At 41.7% G+C, this 18,345-nt stretch overlaps 2 long non-coding RNA genes across 2 annotated transcripts; both read right to left on the bottom strand.

Annotated features, from left to right (window-relative positions):
* Nucleotides 1-3,258: 3,258 nt before the first annotated feature.
* Nucleotides 3,259-7,665, bottom strand: LOC109944913 (uncharacterized). Its single transcript, XR_002268290.1, has 2 exons — nucleotides 7,534-7,665; nucleotides 3,259-3,674 (listed from the first exon to the last, which is right to left on the bottom strand). It is a non-coding gene; the product is annotated as an uncharacterized lncRNA (long non-coding RNA).
* On the bottom strand, nucleotides 4,700-5,291 carry LOC103649571 (uncharacterized). Its single transcript, XR_563567.1, has 3 exons — nucleotides 5,110-5,291; nucleotides 4,883-4,977; nucleotides 4,700-4,775 (listed from the first exon to the last, which is right to left on the bottom strand). It is a non-coding gene; the product is annotated as an uncharacterized lncRNA (long non-coding RNA).
* Nucleotides 7,666-18,345: the final 10,680 nt, after the last annotated feature.

Genomic DNA, 18,345 nt, shown 5'->3' with positions numbered 1-18,345 from the left:
CCGGTCTCTGGTACGTGCGCTCGCCCTTCGCTCGAGGCATGCACCCACAGCCAGGCTCGAATTGCCGCCACGCGTGCTTGCGGTTGCTTGGTCTGGGTGGCATGACATGGAGGTCCATCTCGGAAGTCCCTAGGGATCTAGGGTTCTGCATTCCTTTTTCCATTTAGAGCACTAGATCAGGAGGCGCACTTCGTGCGCCCTGCAGTAATCATGGCTATTATGAGGCAAGTGGTTTATGGATCAATTCTTTTTATTATAACCAGAACCAGCAGACTCTGAATGATATATTCTTTTTTTCTCTCAGCACACATTTTATTAATCTAAGAAATTACTAACCTGCTTGATGAGATCTGTCTCGACCATTTCTCTGGTCAACATCCGGAGTGAGATTAAATTCTGTATATGTGTTGTCATATGCAACATCAGCAGGACGACAAAAAACGCCATGAACAAGTATCAGCACCGTTATGGGTAATAAGTATAAAAAAAGCATACTGATCTAAATCAATGGCACAAAAAAACGCGAAGATGCAATAAAAAAGAAATCACACTCATCTTTCCCCTTATAGGTTATTGACTCGGTTATACATTGACTATCCTACAGCACAGTTATAATACATACATGGGCTATCCTACATAAGTCAACATCACAGGATTTGACTGCAGTTATGTACTTGGTTATACATTGTCTATCCTACAGCTCGGTTATGATACATACATGGGCTATCCTACATAAGTCAACATCACAGGATTTGACTGCAGTGGCATCTCAACGATTGGCAGAAGTAGCAGAGGAGTTTTTTACCCAAGCATATGGGTGGAAGTTTAGTGTACGGATTGACTCTATGTCATGGTTATATAGAAGCCAGGAGTGGTACAAGGTTTTTATATCATTTCAAGGTAACAATCTTGAAAATAATAAAGCTTCCCTTATGAAAAAAAGAAAGAAAGAAAGAAATCCATGTGGTCTCTCACCTTCCTGTTTGCCATTGTCGGTGCCGTCAGTGGCATCGTGAATGGTATAATTCGAAACAGTTGGGAGGGTCAACTTGTGCTGTTGGTGCTCTTTGTGTCCCTCTTGCTGGCTTTTCCTTCCCCGGTCGTCTTCCCCAGCTACAAAGATGCCACCAGCAAAGATTCAGAGGTAAAGCACACCAGTTTCACTAAAAGAGCCTGAACCCTAGCGATGTGCCGATGTGAGAGGGAGAAGCTGAGTCTCGGTACCACCACCCAAAATGACAGCAGTGACTTCGTTAGGATCAGCATAATTCCTCCGAAAGGATGTTCGGATGACCTGTAAGTTTTTGCATCTAGAATTCGATAATTATAGCAGCTAACATCAAGTCAAATAAAAAATAGAAAGGGTTGTGATGAAACACCAACACTATTATCGACAGGATGAGACTTATAAGAGTGTCTGGGCCAGCATCTGATGTGAGCACACACTGGGTGCTGCTCACAGCACCCCTTTCACTGAAACACATCCTCCTCAGTGCCTTGTTGCGCCAGATGCTGCAGCAGTTGATCCTCATCTTCTCACTCCCAGAACCTCCATTTCAACATATGGAACACCAAATTGAAATCCACGCTCACCAAAAGTAAATAGCAATGGATATTGCAGTGGCATATAAACTGGACATATGGAACAAATACGTTTAAGGTCTTTGTTGTGTTTTTGAATGATAATGTCTCTTTTAAATGTACCAAAAGATAAGTCTCCACGGACCATATGCTACAGACAACCAGCAGAAACCCAATCCAAAAGCATGCTACAAATGTTAGCTGAACGGACAATTCGCCAAGTTGGAAGATGACGCACATTGTTATGTAAATTAGGGAATGACGGATGCATAACGCCCATTGGTGATCAGTAAATGGAGGCGTCAAGATCCAGGAGGCTAAAGTAAACTGCAACTACTGGTTGTTCCTAAGCTCCTTGCTGATATGACCTGAGACTATGGTTGCTTCAGGCACCCTTATCCTTCAGCAACCCCACCCATAGAGGTGGAGCTGCGGCTTATAGAGCTCGAATATACTCCGTAGAAGACCAAAATAAGAAAGGTGCGCAAGAACTGTTCCCTCTAGTTTTGTTGGAATGGACTGTTCATGGTGTTTTGTTAGCACTGTGGTGCTCCGGACTTTAACTGGAACTGAGCTTCTTGAGTCAACAATAGAGGTAGAATAAATATTTTTGATATTAGTTGATACATAGCAGGGCACCAATTCATTGATGGTATAAAGGAAAACGCATTTAAATCATAGATGGCAAATCATAAGCATACGGTCCATGGTTTAACATAAAGAAATTTGTATGAACAATATTTTTAGTAGTATTATTAAAGTAGATAAATAGTGTCTGTAATTTGAAACTATCGTTGGTTCACATACCTTTAAGCGCAGCCACATATTCACTTAGCATGGGTGTTTTGATGATATGCATAGGTCATGTGTAACAATTAATCAAATCCAATGTTCTGTTTGGGATAGTTTTAGCTCCAAAAAATTTGGTGGGGTTTGTGAAGTAAGTCATTAGATGATCCAGAAAATCGTAGAGCTGGAGTTGTAACCCTTTAGAAGTCATTTACACTTGAAAGAAGAAATATATGATAATACAGAAAACTTTAGAAACTAAAAACATTACACATTGTTGGAAAGGCATAAAGGAAGACGTAATCAAAGGTACCTTAATGAAGCACCGAAATCCTCAGCAGACTGATAGAAGTTTATGAAGCCTGAGTTGGCCAACGGAAGTTTAGAGTTTACTGCACTAAAATATTCATATGCGAAAAAGATTGTATTGGGGAAAACGATAAATGGGGCCAACACAAATTAAGAAGCGCAACAGATTGTATGAAAGCTTTAGGGAGAAAAGAGGATGCATATGTAGGTACAACAAACACAATAAAGGATAGATCACACCTAGCAAGTTAAAAGCATAGATACGAAAGTCGGGAAAAATAGAGCTAAAACAAATTTATGCGTCACCTTGACAAAGTAGCGGCCTTCTCAGATTGGAAAAGACTTGTGTTCAAATTGGCAGATTTCCTAATAAAATGGAATGCAAGCTGTTTAAAACTAAAGCCTCACACGCTGTAGAAAACAGTAAAATAATAACAATAACGGAACAACAACAAAACAGACACACTAAATACAGAGCACTTGGATTGTCTTCGTTCTTCAACGGAACATAGGAGCTGCTCCGGCGTTTATTTCCTGTACTATAAGATAAAGAGATGGCTGGTAGTAGCACATAATAGATGGATGGCAGTAGCACAGAACAACAAATAGACTATATAGGCATGCTTTACATAGTAACGACAAATACATGGCTGGTAGTAGCACAGAACGACAAAGAGAAATAGTAGAAGCACCAAAGGAAGCAACGTTTCTGGTTTGTTCAGGCCTAGACTATATAGGCATGCTTTACACATCGCGAGTATGGTCCTCGCAGGATTGCACGCATAGCATAGCTATGACCAAGCAACAAAAGGCATATCTTGCAGTCAAGCACACAGCATAGCGCTGTCCATATCTTACAAGCATAAAACCATACGCCCTACATAGTAGGGGGGAAGTTCTAACAGCAACCTAGATGAACTGGGATAGTTCCCAAAAGCGATCCTCAGTTCCCAAAAGCGGGCCTCCATAGCTGGTGGTGCTCGTGTCCAAAAGCACTGCAACTAAAAAAAGGTAGCAATCAATTAACAAGTTTTGGCAAGCATTGCAATCTCAAATATAACATGAGTCAACAACTAATTGACGCGTTGAAATCCAGAGGTACTTGTTTGTGTCAATCGCTCTTTTTCTACAAAATATGATTAAATGTTGTTTGCAAAGTAACATAATCTTTTCTCCATTACCATTTCTTTCATGGTCTTGTATTGCAACTCTTGGTGCAAATGTTTTTCTTTTGTCCTGGAACAATGTAGCTGCTTAAGGCAAGCTATGTAGCTACTGCTGCATCCAAGATCTCTTGGAGTCTTGGGTTATGAGCAACTATTGTACAAAATAAGAGAACTCTCTTTTTACCTTCTCAGTTGATTTATCAAGAAATTGCATCTGACCTTAAAATAGTTATCAATCTATGTGACTTCTTTGGGGGAGCACTATTAATCTGTGCTTGGAATGTTTTTGTTGTTTATCTGAATTGAAAGGTTGTAATGTTACATTCTTTTTGCACCAGAAAAGAAATTATGATTATCGAATCTCAATGTATTGTTCCTTTCTTTTTTGTCTTTCGTTTTGGGTTATAGCACGATGGCACTCAGTCTCCTTAATAAAGTGCAGGAACCCCTGGAGATTGGAGGCATATCATTAAGCAAATTGGGGTTTAGGGTTGCCTAGTACCCACTGCCTTATACTACATGCAATTGGAACACTTGGAAGCATATATCTCATGAAGTTGTAGGGGAGAATTGGACATACCGTTACTCAGCATCAACGTCTGCGGAACTAGCAGCATCGTCATCTCCTGTGCCATCATCTCTAAAAAGTTTCTTGACAACCTTCTTGGAAGGCGATGTGCGAGACCTATGTAAAGTTTGGTCCCATGGCATGCATGTAAAAGTGATGACATGATATGGGAATAACAGGGTAGGTAGATTGCTTGACATGGAGCTAACCTTTTTCCAGTAACACTTTTATGAGTCTTGTTTGTAGACCCATCTAGCACACCGTAAGCAGCTCCTGATGGCGTCTGCGTTAGGCGGAGAAGTGATAATTTCTGTTCCTAGCAGCAGATTGGCTCCCTGATGTGTGGCTGTCTGTAAATTACACTGCAATGAAAAGACATGTCTAGGGCTTGTTTCTTAGTGTCTATGGAAGGAGAACATTGCTCTATACTGTAGGTAGCTATTTTTCCTCATTGAGTACAATAGCGAACCTTGGCGCTAGACGAAACTTTGTGACTCTCTGGTGTCAGCGACGGCTCGCGGATGAAGGCAGCCCCCTTGTTTTGTGTGACACCTGATCCTTGTCCTGGTGCGGAGTTAGCAGGCAGACAAAAAATAGGTTAGAGCCAGAAGAGTTGCAGTTGATGGGGAGAGGGCGCAGTGAAAAGACCTGCACTCAAAAAGAAACATACTCAGTCAGAAGGGGGAAATGCCTGACCTTGCGAAAGTATGGTCGACGATGGCTGTGAGGACGATGTAGTTGGAAGTATGTTGCCACCATCGATTTCTGCGTTTATAGCATTCACTTGGAAGGAAACACTGCTATAAATAATTGTGCTTTCAGTGAAGCTAACATTCCACTCGAAAGACTTTTCCAGTAGATTTGTAATTTCTCTTGGAATGAAATCGGGTGGATTAGTCGAGATGAGGGCGTCCACATTTTTTTTAATGAGGCGCTGCGCCATTTGTCCAAAGAAGATAAACTCGGCGGTGTCAGTATCATCTTCAGCGGTGAGGGATATCTTGTACCTGCACAGAGCGGTTTGATTGTTGGACATTACAAATCATGAAATTTGTAGACGGTGAAACCCTTAGTTCAATTTAGTTCTAAATTTTGTCCTAGACACTAAAGGTGTCCTTTAGTTGCCATAGTTTGCTTTCACGGCTTTTCTTTCAGCTATATCAGCAAAACAAGCACACTTGCAAAAACTGGCATAGGCCATTCTACACAGAAATTGATGAAACTGAAGTTTCTCAGTGATGTAAATGGATATTGATGAAACTATGATGTGTCGCTGACAATCTCTTTTTTAATGCAGATCTGAATTAAACTGCAAGATATCAGGGCAGATGGACATGTCCCGAATGGAGACGTTGTATCATGCTGACAAGGAGAAGACCGAAGCACTTATCCTGGAGCTGGTCGTGTGGCTTCATCATCTAATCAGCAAATCAGGAAACACGAGTGGAGGTGTAAGGTCTCCTATCAAATCTCCAGTCAGCTCACCAACACAAAAGGGTGCTGCAATGACACTGTTGTCGGGCAAAACAAACAATTTGCCACTGATTCTCACCCAAGAGGACCAGGATATGCTAAGGGGTGTTAAGTATAGGGAATTTGTTCTAGAAATAAGCAAAAGTCAAGAGTTTGACACAAAGTCAAGTCACAGCAAACAGAGTAGGTTGAGCAAGAGCAACAGCCACTCTCCGGCTAGTGGCAGCAGAAAAGACTTGTTCCCAGCACTAAACTTCACTAAAGCTAAGATACTATAACTGCACAAGCCACATACTGGACAATCTCCATCATAGCAACTCTTGTGGTGATTTTTACATCTTTTTTATTATTTACTTGCAAATTGCAATATGCAACTGAAAGGGGTAAAGTTGGTCTGTGTCTATCATGCTCAGTGTGTCTAGTTTGGAACGCCCTTTTAGAGAATTCACTGTTTCATACAAATTCCTGTTGGGTCTGGTTCGGTCGGCTCGGGTTCATTTGCTATCCAGGGGCACCAAAACGGAAAAAAAAACTCTCCTCTTTCAGGCGTAAAGAGTATTTTAATGGGCCCCCTGGCACCCAGCTAACAGCTACAATTTGACAGCGCCTCCCCCCCAAAAAAAGTGACTTTTGCTGTGTTCTATAGGCTAGAGCTAATAATACGAAGTCGTGATGTCCCACAGCAAATTTTTCGTAAGGGAATATCTAGGCCTTTTGCTCAAGCAAACTGCTGAGAGAGCAACTCAAATAAAAGATATGTGGGTAGAGAAAGCTAAAATTAAACCACTTAGTCTCATCGAAATAGTATAAGTCGGGTAGCATGAATGCATCTATCAGAAATGATCTTGTGCTGGACAAAATTTTCAAGCTAGTCATTCTTAAATACTTATCCTTATATCTTTGCTTTTCAGTGTGCGGACATCCATATCGATGCAGTTCTTTCGACGCTTCTTCTTGCTTTATTTTTTGGTTTTCCATATCTACTTCTGTGAGGCAAAAACTGTTTCTTTCAGTATCTTGTAAGAACGTAAAAACTGCGAGGCACAGGAACCTACTTGCCAAATCCTGTAAGAACCTAATATTTCTTTCAATATCTTGTATCATGCATAGAGAGCCTGTTAGTAATAATATACCATGGACAAAAACTGAACAAGGACCCTCTACTGTATTAGAGCATTGGAATTTTAATATGTGGTTAGCTGAGAACATCAACACTATCAATACCTATATCAAGCGTGTATCAAACTTCTTTTTTCTGATTGAACTATTGACTAACTAATGACACATTTCTGGCGCTTTATGACTTATGCTTTACCAGGCTTCTCATATTTGGCTTTCTCTGCTACGGCAGCATTCATGCAGCACCTGATTTTATATTTTTGGAACCGTTTTGAGATAATTTAGTGTCTCATTTTTGTGTTTTTGTATTTCTTTATCTAATGCTTGTTACTCCCTCCATCCTAAAACAGTTACCTTATAGGTCTGGGCATGGGAATTTTTAAGGAGTGAAAACGTTTTGGTACGCAGGAAACAAAAAGGAGAGAGATAGATAACAGTGTTTTTAAGGCATCGCCTAGGTGACGCCTAGGCGTCCAGGCGATCTAGCAGGACCTTAACAAAAACAGGGAGAGACGTATAAGAGCTGACCTTGGGGTAGGCGATCCTATGTTGTCACAGGAAATATTGGTGCACTTGTATGTGTCACCGTGCGGTTTGGTTGTCCTAAGGCATTTTTTGCATGCGTTGTACCACCATGAGCTATCAATCTTGAGCACCTTTACGATGACAAACCATTCCTTCTTCTGTAAACAATGTAATTGAAGTGAACAGTTATGAACCTGTGATAAACCTTATGACTGCAAGGTTTAGTCGAGTAGAGGGACCTCACCTTATTTTCAAAAGGATGGAGGTACTTAATATCCTTGAGCTTCTTATGTTCAGGAACTGCAATTACTGTACTCTCAGCAGCTGCTTTGCCCTGATCCCAGATGACAGGGTGGTGGTTGGTTTCAGCACTGTTTACCCACACCAGTTTACGAATGATAGTAATCAGATTTGGTGAGAAAGACGAATGAAAATTGTATGTCTGAAAACCCAGAATGAGTAAGTTACCTAGCTCTGAGAGCGTTTACTTCCGGGACCGGTTCGTTTATGTACCACTTGCATGACGATCCTCCCGACAAAGACACATTATCTAAAATATAATGGAACCTTTCAGATGCTCATGTGTATTAGCAGTGCAACCAAAGGGATGTAGTAGACCTACCAGCGTAGCTCCTCACGAGAGTGCCAACAAATATTATGATCTGTGGTGAGGATCCACTGTCCCTATGGACCTATTCAGCTGGGAAAGCTGTGGCCCGCTCGCCCCAAAGCACAACATCAACGGTTGGACCGGTATCCCTGTCGGAGTGAAGAACAGCGAGTTTACAAATAAATTGGTCATTGTATCGCGTTAGGTGTGGACATCGCAAAGAAACAAAAGTCGTAAACTGTGCATCTAGAGCTTCAAAATAGCTGCTTGTTTAGATGGTCGATGGTAGCTGACGCTGTTTAGTAATCTTCTATATGAGCACAGTGTGCATGGTATGCCCATGTAGTAAAGGAAACTTTGTCCGGGCAATGGATAATATTAGACATGGAGGATTGGCTGAGCAGGAAAAATGATCTCTTCTAAGGTACATTGCAATGAAGTATGGTCAACTGAAGACATATAGGTAGTTTAGAACCAGTTTTCCTCTGCAAGGAAGATGACATTTTTTATTTCCCGCTATGGGCAACTTGTTTGTAGCATATTCCCTGCATGATCTGTGGACATAGTGTCTACTGAGTTTTTGGACGCAAATTGACCCCCAACGTGATGTAATGGCGTTCTTACTGTCTTGGTGCATTTACCCTTCATCTATTCACTTGAGCAATTGCATATTGTACGGCACTACGCTTCTATTGTCTAATTTTACTCCACCTTTTACTACGAACCGGCAGCTGTTTCGTCTTCTATAAAGGGTATAGCCAAAAGCGTCAATGACAGTCTCGTCTTGGTACGTCTTAGGGAATTTCTTAGAGCATCTGTCGTTTTTCATGCATGGACACCGCCTGTTGTAATCACCGCATGGACCATGTATCATGAATTCATCAACGAGAGCATAACCCAAGGGGTCTATGGCAACGTCAGGTATCTCAGCACATATGAAAGCGTCAATGGCACAGGCCTCTGTCTCTGAACGACCACCAAGCAACCATAGAAGACAGTGTATGTGTGGTAGGCCCCTTTTTTGGAATTCTACGGTATAAATCACTGCATAGGAAAGGCTACAGATGAGAGCATGCAAAGCAATATTAAGGGACCACTCAATGTGTCAAGTTAAGTTGAAGCTCACCAGCACGGATAGGACCAAAAATTTTATTTTCTCTAATGTCTGCTATGAATTCATCGACCTTCATATGGAAGACCCTTACAACGATATCGGAACGATCGCATGCCTGCTGACCAGGCTCGAAGTGAAGCGCATCGACTATCTCCTTCCATTTAGGATTGCATGTGAAGGTGACGAAGAGATCTGGCGGGCCGTATACTCTGCAGATGGCCATCGCGTCTTGGTAGTTCATTACATGGTACCTTCGGCCGCCCGTAAAAGATGCAGGCACGATCACTCTTCCACCAACAGAATCTGCACTGGTGAGACCCCTGCCAATGGCGTCGGTTATCCCCTGTACGGATTCACAACGCAATTCTTTTTGGTGGTCCGCTATGAACAGCAATCGAGATGCCTCGATCGTAGAATACGCATCGACAGCTAGCTGGTTGCTCAACCTACCATAGCAAGTGAATGGGTCCGGTTCGTTGAGCCTATAGTGTGAACGATGTCTAACAAATTCAAGCATCGTAACATACTTGCGGCATGTGGCATCGCCTTGTCCTACGTCAGTGTATTTTATTCCAAGGTGATATCCACGATCACCGTAAGGGAAAAGCAGTGGGTACTGTAGGGCCATGTAGGACGGGTGCAAGCACGAAAGATGTTTGAGTCCACCCTCTCTAGCATGCACGAGGACATCGTACTTGTATTGTGAAGGTAAGCAATCACCCACTATTACAGCAGCGAGCTCACCATTGGCTGGTAAGTTGTATTGTGCGTCATGACATGTGTTACAGCCTAACAATCGCAACGTCACCTTTTGGTCACCTTCTTCATCTAAACGTTCTTTAGCAAAGCGAAATGCCGTGACCAGCTTGTTATGCTCATCTAGCATGTTAAGTAATAAACGGGCCACCTCCGGATCCGGGCGATCATGGACATCAGGCTCGTTCTCAAACATGCCCAGCCTATTTTGCACCTCGTGTTTAGTGTCATATATGTAAAGCTGCGGAAACTGTGGTCGCAAGCCATTACTGGGTAGTAGCGAGCCAATGCGATGGTGTACGACACCATTGATTTTGAAAACATAAGGTGCAGTACCGTTATTTATCGATCTATCAACGACGGCGCCTAGTGAGGTAAACGTGAAAAGGGAATTGTATGAGCGAATTTGCCTAAGGAACCTTCTGGCACGACTATCACCATCGAATCGCAGCAGGTCACATAAGGGTGCCGGTGGACATTTGTAAGGCTCCAAAACTATCTTGCCTCCTCTGCAACAAAGGTTGTACACAAGCCTGCGCTGCGCAACAGCAGACACACTTTTGACCCGTTCCTGAAACCAGAAAACGGCGCCACAATGTGGGCACTCGTCCGACGGGCCACCATAGTATGAGCGATCTTTGTAGGTCTCTACAGGCAAATATGTGTAAACGCTGCATGGATTACTTTAGGAACATGTAGAGAAAATAGTCTAGATGGTACACAAGTACCTTTAAGCAACTCGATGTATGATCGCTCAAGAGGCGGTGAGGCTCCATCCGTGCTAACTATAATCAGGAAGGCGAGCAGAATTTCATAGGCTTTCTTTAACGCACACCAGATATGAAACCAAAAGATTATTTTGGAAAAGACATGCGGTAGGGAAAAAACCATTGTTGGCACATGCTTGTTCAGTAGACGCAGACGTACGGCGCATTCTCTGTTTGCGATGGTGTCTGTTAGCAGTGGCAACCGTCGTAGGAAAGTCGAGTAAGGACTTGTCGCCTACAAACGGCATGCACACGCATCTTAGTATGAGCATAGAGTTGTAGTAGATACAAGCAACATCAAAAGCTTGACAGTCACTAACCTGGCCGCTTTTGACGAACCTGTTGAGAACGCAACGAAATCGCATAACGCGACGCGTGTGCTGGCGCCGAAGCGGATGGCTGCTCAAGTGTGTTCATGTGTTCGATAGTAGCTGTTCAAAGACATAACGAACGTTCGCTTATCTATGCGAAAGGGAAAGAGACGGATCGCCTTAAACAAAGGCTATATTCAACTCAAAGAACGCCTAATATTAGTGCAGAATTTGAGAAATTGCAGAACGTTGGGCAATGGGGTTTCGACGGCAACACACCATGTTCTCACATGTGCCCCCATCCATTAGCAGCAGCACACACAACAACAGGAATGCCAAACTAACAGGTTCGTATGGAAGGGCAGATACCACAGGCATATCTCTGCGAGAAAGTAGGCAGTTGGCGGGAAGAGGAGGAGGTCCCGCGAAACGCCGGGAAGCCAGCTAACGCGCTCGATAGTAGTTGTTCGAAGACGAAACGATTCTATGTTTGTGTAGGCAAAAGGGAAAGAGCTAGACTGGCCTAACCAGGGGCCATATTAAACCTAAAGAAGGTAGCTATACCAGTACATACCTCACAAAATCGCAGAACGCTGAGCACTTGGGCTTTGACGACAGCACGCCATGCTGTCACGTGTGCCCCCATCCATCATTGGCAGTGCACACAAAAACATGGATACAAAACTAACAGGGCCGTGGTCGTATGGAAGGGAAGGTAATGCAGTTGTGTCTCTACGAGAAAGAAGGCAGCAAGAGCGGCAATAGAACCGATGAGTAAGCTGCAAGCACGCTGATTCGAAAGTGTCTACAGACTCTGAAAACAGAATTACGTACCAATGTCTTGTAATATGAGTTCCTAGGTATTGCATGTTAGTCAATCTGATCCACCAAAGATTTTGGAGTGTAGGATTCGGTCTATGGGCCATCATTTGTTCACGACAATTGGTGACCCAGTTGAGAAAGCCATATTTGTAAAGCCACATAAGCTAATTTGTATTCTAATATGTTGGTCGAGCCATATTTTCTAACTTAATCTTAGGCATGGCGATAGCCTAGATAACTCTGTTTCTCCCCAAAAAAGTACAGTTCCAAGAAATTGATGTGCGACATAATGACAGGTAAGGAAGCGCCACAGGACCACACCCAATCTGAAAAGTCTACCTGAATTATTTGAGTGTGTCATATCTTATCTCTGTTTTTCTTTTCATTCCCTTGTTCTTTTTCCAAGAATACCATGAATGAGATAATATACATGGAGGTGTATCAGAAACAGACCCTATTTCTTTTGTTAATGCAGGTGTAAATCAGGGCCCTCACAGGAAAGGCACATGCTATGGGCAAAGGCACCGCAGAGCACAGCGGCGTATGACGAGATCCACAGAAGAGACACATGCTGTGATAAGCAAGGTTGCTTTACCTTGGTATGCATTACATACTGCTATTCAAGTGTTCAATGAAGGACCTGCTTTAGTTCTAATACTAAAAAATTGTTCTATGCTTTCAAGTGTTGACTAATACATGTTTTTATGTTATCCGGATGAATGGAGAACTGGCTTGAAAGCTCTTCGAGCTGACAGTATTAGTAAACTGAAGAAAGCATTTCCAGAACTGGTCCAAGAGATGATTCTGTCTCCCCAAACATTATCTTATGTTCAAGTGAGCCATGCATATCAGAGATTTAATTTATGGAGTGAAGAACTTCCATCTAACAGATATATCATGATATATTGCCACCATGTGATTGTAATGGACAATGAGCTATCATTAATTGTTGATATTTTTTTGTTGAAGTGTAACGTTGCTGACCACTTTCATCTGTTTATAAATCCAGGTTACAAGGCCATCCAATTTCCAGGATTTCTACATATATGCATTTCGTTATTGCCTCACAGGTATGGCTGGTTTCTATTGTAAATTATAACGCTCCAAAGCAAAGTGATCAAGATGACTGCTATTTTTGTGATTTTTCACAATGATTATCTTTCCTCATAGGATAAGAAGAAATGTATAGAAATACCAGTTGCCTGTGAGTTGCTGAATCTAGTATTAAGCTTGCAGTTGCGCGAGGGATGCCAAATTATATGGCAACATGATTTCCAAGTTGAGCAAGCTTGAAGACACGGAAGATAATGTAAGTTCCCTCTGACCCTCGCCCCACCTTGCCTGGTGTAATACCTTGATGGCCATTGGTCTAACTGTAAATTTGGTGTTGTTGCTGGTTTAAGGGCCAAATGAGTCAGACAGTAAACAAGAAGCGTGGGCTCTTATGGCCACTGTCGGAAATGGTTAGGAGATTCTTCACTGCCGATGGTAGCAAGGGTTCCACGCTGTGGCCTGCGCTGAGGCTATTGATCCCGGTAATAGCATTGGTTGCAGTTTGTGTGGGTTACTACATGCACAGCAGTGTTGAAGAGATAGACTGCACCAACTGTTAGTTGAGCAGGGTATCTGTGCTTACCTTCTGTCCTTTTTCAGGTGAGTGTTTATCGTTGTATAGATCTGATGAGTACTACACGTATTTGTTGGCTGTGTGGGTTGAGGACTTGAGGGCGAAGTATTCACGTGTACTATACTGTTAAACTTGGCTTGTCTAATAGTTCCTTCCACTGTCTAAAAAAGAAAGATAATCTTGTTTTTCAGTTGTCAATCAATCATAAGTTTTATAAACAAGTTTACTATTAAAATTTATTACGTGATCAATCAAATGACTTATTACTTGTCAAACATGAGTTCATCCAAGGCTATAGAAATAATCTTTTTCGACTGAAGGGGTATACTAAAGTAAACCGTATGACGAGATCCACAGAAGAGGCACATGTTGTGATAAGCAAGGTTGTTTTACCTTGGTATGCATTACATATTGCTATTCGTTGCTCACCACTTTCATCTGTTTATAAATCCAGGTTACAAGGCCATCCAATTTCCAGGATTTCTACATATATGCATTTCGTTATTGCCTCACAGGTATGGTTGGTTTCTATTGTAAATTATAACGCTCCAAAGCAAAGTGATCAAGATGACTGCTATTTTTGTGATTTTTCACAATGATTATCTTTCCTCATAGGATAAAAAGAAATGTATAGAAATACCAGCTGCCTGTGAGTTGCTGAATCTAGTATTAAGCTTGCAGTTGCGCGAGGGATGCCAAATTATATGGCAACATGATTTCCAAGTTGAGCAAGCTTGAAGACACGGAAGATAATGTAAGTTCCCTCTGACCCTCGCCCCACCTTGCCTTGTGTGATACCTTGATGGCCATTGGTCTAACTGTAAATTTGGTGTTGTTGCTGGTTTAAGGGCCAAATGAGTCAGACAGTAAACAAGAAGCGTGGGCTCTTATGGCCACTGTCGGAAATGGTTAGGAGATTCTTCACTGCCGATGGTAGCAAGGGTTTCACGCTGTGGCCTGCGCTGAGGCTATTGATCCCAGTAATAGCATTGGTTGCAGTTTGTGTGGGTTACTACATGCACAGCAGTGTTGAAGAGATAGACTGCACCAACTGTTAGTTGAGCAGGGTATCTGTGCTTACCTTCTGTCCTTTTTCAGGTGAGTGTTTATCGTTGTATAGATCTGATGAGTACTACACGTATTTGTTGGCTGTGTGGGTTGAGGACTTGAGGGCGAAGTATTCACGTGTACTGTACTGTTAAACTTGGCTTGTCTAATAGTTGCTTCCACTGTCTAAAAAAGAAAGATAATCTTGTTTTTTTCAGTTGTCAATCAATCATAAGTTTTATAAACAAGTTTACTATTAAAATTTATTACGTGATTAATCAAATGACTTATTACTTGTCAAACATGAGTTCATCCAAGGCTATAGAAATAATCTTTTTCGACTGAAGGGGTATACTAAAGTAAATCGTATGACGAGATCCACAGAAGAGGCACATGCTGTGATAAGCAAGGTTGTTTTACCTTGGTATGCATTACATATTGCTATTCAAGTGTTCAATGAAGGACCTGCTTTAGTTCTAATACTAAAAAACTGTTCTATGCTTTCAAGTGTTGACTAATACATGTTTTTATGTTATCAGGATGAATGGAGAACTGGCTTGAAAGCTCTTCGAGCTGACAGTATTAGTAAACTGAAGAAAGCATTTCCAGAACTGGTCCAGGAGGTGATTCTGTCTCCCCAAATATTATCTTATGTTCAAGTGAACCATGCATATCAGAGATTTAATTTATGGAGTGAAGAACTTCCATCTAACAGATATATCATGATATATTGTCACCTTGTGACTGTAATAGACAATGAGCTACCATTAATTGTTGACATTTCTTTGTTGAAGTGTAACCTTGCTGACCACTTTCATATGTTTATAAATCCAGGTTTCAAGGCCATCCAATTTCCAGGATTTCTACATATATGCATTTCGTTATTGCCTCACAGGTATGGTTGGTTTCTATTGTAAATTATAACGCTCCAAAGCAAAGTGATCAAGATGACTGCTATTTCTGTGATTTTTCACAATGATTATCTTTCCTCAGAGGAAGTAGAAATGTATAGAAATACCAGCTGCTTTCGTTATTGCCTCACAGGTATGGTTGGTTTCTATTGTAAATTATAACGCTCCAAAGCAAATTGATTAAGATGACTGCTATTTCTGTGATTTTTCACAATGATTATCTTTCCTCAGAGGAAGTAGAAATGTATAGAAATACCAGCTGCTTGTGAGTTGCTGAATCTAGTATTAGGCCTGCAGTTCCACCCTCAGGTTGACAAGCTTAATAATTACCTCATGGTAATGGATTATACTTTTCTTCCGTGGTTTTGTTCATGCTTTCTTCATTGAGGCTCGGTGCTTAATTGACATGCTATATTTGAAATGTGTTTCAGTACCAAAATGACTACAAGGTGATAACAATGGACCAGTGGATGGGATTTATTCGTTTGTGTAATGAGGTCACGTTTTGAACACTACCTATTTTGCAGCATTTCATTTGTCCAAAATTTAAAAGAACAGCTCAACCTTGGAAACCACTTTCCAATGTTAGTATTCTTTTTATGTTGTCGCTGACATCTGGCATTTGCCTTTTCTAATGTAGATAGACTTCTCAGTGAAATGGGAAACAACCATCTATGCATGCAAACAGAATAGAAAGTAGGGCTAAAACGTGTAGGACCAAATGAATCACGACACCAAATCAAGATAACAAAGAGAGGAATGGTGGAAGGACTGGCTCACCTGGAACAGCCGCAGAAGAGGCCGACAAGACAGCCAGAGGATCTGTGCGTGCCTGCCCTTCTGCTACGTAGCAGATCTACAAGAACAACAGACACTATGAGCCAATGCACCCGGATCCAACGAAGAGATGAGCAGGAATCGACGCAAGAGAAATTAGGATCCGAAGAAAGGAACGGACCACCACTAGTACAAATAAGTTCAAAGCCTGCGGCACGTTGAACTTTTCACTGGCGGTTTCCGTTATCAAACGCCAGTGAAAGAAACAGGTGGGCCCGGCTTTAAAAACCGCCAGTGGAAACCTATTTCCACTGGCGGTTATCTTAACACAACCGCCAGTGGAAATAGGATGTTTCCACTGGCGGTTGTGTAACACAAACCGCCAGTGAAAATTGATTTCCACTGGCGGTTATCTTAACTTAACCGCCAGTGGAAACATCCTATTTCCACTGGCGGTTTTTAAAGATAACCGCCAGTGGAAATCAATTTTCACTGGCGGTTTTTAAAGACAACCGCCAGTGAAGTGTCTGTTATAAATACCCCTCTTCCCCCGACAGTGAACTGTATGCTCGCAGCCAACTTCCATTGGAGGCGATTTTGGAGGTCCAGAATTCACAAAATACATGGGGAGAGGTTTTGATCTTCATTTTTTGGAAGAAGATTGCTAAGAAAGGTTGGTTTATGTTGCTAATGTCAATTTTTATTCATTTTTGCTCAATTTTAGCCACATTTTGGATCTAGGGTTTCACCATTGGAGAGAGAGTGTATCCTCTCTCAATTTTAGCCACATTTTTGCTCTATTCGCTCAAATAAAGTTGTTTAATATGGTTAGATTTTGTCTATCCTCTCTCCTTTTTCATGTTTAGTTCTCAAATCAGTTTATCCATGACATATTAAGTTGTTTAATGAATGGTTCATGTGTTGTGTGGAGAGAGAAGAAGATAGGTTTGATAATTAAGATTGTTTTTATTAGTTGCTATGAAAGTTGGTTTAATTATGTTTTAATTGCCAATTATTGTTTATCTTTGCTCAATTTTGGAACTAGGCCTTCACCATGTGTTAAAGAGAAGAGTATGGCTAGGAAAGTTTAGTTTTATGTTCCTCTTGCCAATTTTTGTTCATTTTCCTTAAATTTAGCCACATTTTGGATATAGGGTTTCACCCCTTCATCCTTCCCAACAGGTGGTGATGGAGAGGACATCCTGGATGTATAACTTATCAAGGCTAGATCCATCATACATATCCGAGGTCCATAAGTTTATTGATGTCGCTACGAACCATGCTTGGAGAACAAAGACAAAACACATATATTGTCCATGCATGGACTGCAAAAATGCTGCTGTATTTAATGACACAGAACAAATCATATCTCATCTGGTATGCCGAGGATTTATGAAGGATTACACAATTTGGACAAAGCATGGAGAGGGTAGCTCTTCGCCTTATACGACTGGAAACCCTGAGAACATCGACGACAGATTTCAGTTCGTTCACGAGACACACCAACCTCTTCCACAGAGCGAACATGTAGTGCAAAATGTTACTGATCATGGTTACGCTCGAGGAAATGAACATGATAGACCTTATGTTCTGCCAAGTGTTATGGATGAGGAAGATGCAGAGTTGCTAGAGGCAATGTTGCGTCGTCATACAGATCAATCGATGTTCTTAATGAAAGGTATGGAGTCCCTGAAGAAGGCAGCAGAAGAGCCTTTGTACGACGAGTCTAAGGGTTGTACCAAAGAGTTCACGACGCTCCGGTCTGTGCTAAAGCTGTTGATGTTAAAAGCTAAATATGGTGTGTCTAATGCTGGCTTCGATGCGTTCTTGAGTATTATCGCAGACATGCTTCCAAAGGAGAACAATGTGCCTGCTAACACGTACTATGCAAAGAAACTAATCAGTCCGCTCACTATGGGTGTGGAGAAGATCCACGCGTGTAGAAATCACTGTATCCTTTATCGAGGTGATGATTATAAAGACTTGGAGAGCTGCCCAAAGTGCGGTGCAAGTAGGTACAAGACGAATAAAGACTATCGAGAGGACGAAGAGTGTGTTGCATCTGTGTCTAAA

The sequence above is a fragment of the Zea mays genome, chromosome 3 (assembly GCF_902167145.1).
Source record: "Zea mays cultivar B73 chromosome 3, Zm-B73-REFERENCE-NAM-5.0, whole genome shotgun sequence".
Classification (NCBI taxonomy): Eukaryota; Viridiplantae; Streptophyta; class Magnoliopsida; order Poales; family Poaceae; genus Zea; species Zea mays.
Note: the sequence above shows the minus strand (reverse complement) of the source record. Positions and strands in the feature narration are given on the sequence as shown.